Genomic DNA, 2,885 nt, shown 5'->3' on the forward strand with positions numbered 1-2,885 from the left:
ACTAGAAAAAACCTTAGAGAACATTCAATTTGGTGATGTATCCATCTTTTTCTTAGGTAGTAGAACCTTCTTTAAAAGTGGGACATACCATGGAAGAAAAACATAAGAGATTAAACAAGAGAAAGGAAGAGAAATAAAAGAGACAGAAGAGAGAGGGAGGGAAGAAGGGAAAGAGGCAAGATGGAAGTCAGAAAGAGAGGGAAAGAGAGAGAGAGAAAAGTAAGAACATGAAGATATGAGGATAAAAGTGAGAGGAGATGAAAGTTTGAATCCCAGCTCTGTGGAAGCTTGGGCAAATTATTTAGCATTTCTGTGTTTCAGTTTCCTTAATTTAAGACGGAGATGATAACATTAGTATCTCACAGGACTGTGGAGGGTTTTAAATACATTAATACTTGTCAAGTGCTTAGAACAATGCCTGACCTGCAGGAAGTAGTTGTCATTATTACTTTTATTCAGTTTTTACCCTGCTGTACTCACTTAGATGCTGTGAGTATGAAGTTTAAGACCTGTCTTCTACCCACGAGGAGCTTATGATCTAGCTTGCCAGGGACCTGGCAAGTGAAAAAAACCTAACCCCTCCTAGTCATTCTTCTAATTATTGCCAGTCAGGGGTATGATTTAAATTATAATGAATCCCAGTTTGCCTGGGGCAAGTTCCGGTTTTGCATGTTATCCTACTATAATATTATGATTAATTGAATCTTTTTTCACTCTCAAAAATGTCCCATTTTGGACAATACATTTGGCAATAATTCTACTTATGTGTGTGTTGAAAACTGTGTAAGACTGAACACTTAAAGATAATATTAGCATACTCCCAAAACTCAGAGAAATAAAACCAAAAAACATGTTGAAATAAAGCTGCTGTGGCTTCTTAAACATTTAGGAGAGGTTGATATGCCTTTAAACTAATTCCATTAGGATGTTCCTTTCATATAATTTTCAGAACAGAAGTGATAGTCACAGACCTTTTCCCTGTATTTAAGGACTGTATCTAACGGCAACCCAAAGGGTCATTGAAACATGTACAGCATCTATGAAACATTTGTTATTTTCACTGATACAGTATATTTACTCCAGTCTATGTGCATACACACACACACACACACACACACACACTCACACACACATATACACACTGAGTAAAGGGATTTTAAATCTATTTACTACTTTACCATCACAAGATAAAAATTATTCACTCAACACATGTGGGAATATTGCTGATAAGGCCACCTTTTTGTTTAGCATTCTCTTTCCTGAAATAAATAGCTGCAATTCTCTTCTTTATTCTTGTAGAATTTATTTCCAATCCCTTTAATCATTTTTGCTGTTTTCCTTTGGGCATCTTCCTACACCTTGCTTATGTTGCACAACCCCAAAATAGAGTCCACATTCCAATAGAGGTCTGAGCAATGCTAGAGATAGAGCCAGGATTAACTTGTGGTTCATAAAACAATGAAAATGTTATCAGCATTTCATAAGGTTCTATCTATTTGGTCATGGTGGGCAGGTGGACTAAAGGACACATATAAACTTTATTTCAAGGAATATAAAAGTTTGAGATGGTTTAGATAATGCTGCAAAAACTAATCATTAAAATTACTTAAAAAGCAGTCACCATTTTTAGGTGAACAGATTCTAGGATGGCTCCATGATTCCTGCCTCTTGGTGTCCACATCTTTGTGTAATCCTCTACCCCTGAGTGTGGTGGGACCTGTAACTTGGTTACAATCTTTAGAATATGGCAAAATATACAACATGCCACTTTTGTGATTATTTAGGTTACATAAAAATCTGTTTTGCTAACCAACTTACTCCAGACTTTCTTCATTGATAGCTTTGGAGAAATAACCATTTTAGGAGGCTTACATGGAATAGATTCTAGGATCTGAGAGAGGTTTCAACCCAATATCCAGGAATAAACCTCTACAGCTGCTAAAAAATAAAATAAAATTTTAAAAACTAATGAAATAAAATAAAATATGCCAACAATCTGAATGAGCTTGGAAGCACATTCTTCCCCAGTTGAGGCTCCAGATAATAATGCAGACTTGGACACCTAGATTTACAGTCTTGTGAGAACCTAAGCAAAAGGGACAGCTCAGTCCTTCCCAGGCTGCATGACGCAGAAACTGAAAAAAATACAAGTGCTAGTTTAAGCCTCTTAATTTGTGATTTTTTTTTAAAACTAGGCAATAGATAATAGAGAATGACACTGCCTGGGTCATAGTTATTGGTCACATTTTTAATATCCATCAACAATCAGCAAATTTCTAGATTATCACTGTGTTAGCACTTGTGTCCTGAGTTTTTAATCACACTATTCCTATTAGGAGCCTAAGCACACCTAAAAGATGTTAAGTTTAAGAGAAATGTTGAGCTGGCAAAATGTTGGAAGACATCAGCCATGACACGACATTCTGTCAGTTTGGCTCAAATAGTCATTAGGTGCCAGAGAACATTCTTAATGAGAATTAAGTATTTAAGAATCCTGTAGATAGATATTGCTTTCATTTCTGGTTGGTATATTCCACATGGGTTTCAGTCCTTCGATAGGACTGCTTAGGTTCGTTCAGACCTGCTTCTTATATTATGCTTTGTCTAGATACTAACTAGTCTGCTTTTTCTTTTTTTTGGCTGCACCTCGTGGCTTGCGGGATCTTTGTTCCCTGACCAGGGATTGAACCCAGGTCTGGCAGTGAAAGCGTCCGAGTCCCAAACAACCACTGGACCACCAGGGAATTCTCATCTGCTTCTTTATTCTTGTTGGCTTTTGCCTTGCCCCAGTCTGGCTGCTGATTTAAATGCTATCTCCTCAACTATGTTCTTCCTAACTACCTTGAAGACAAGCACCCAGACATGAGAGAGAGGGCGATTTTTTA

This window comes from Neophocaena asiaeorientalis, unplaced genomic scaffold, assembly GCF_003031525.2.
Source record: "Neophocaena asiaeorientalis asiaeorientalis breed wild unplaced genomic scaffold, Neophocaena_asiaeorientalis_V1.1 scaffold608, whole genome shotgun sequence".
In the NCBI taxonomy this organism is placed as follows: domain Eukaryota; kingdom Metazoa; phylum Chordata; class Mammalia; order Artiodactyla; family Phocoenidae; genus Neophocaena; species Neophocaena asiaeorientalis.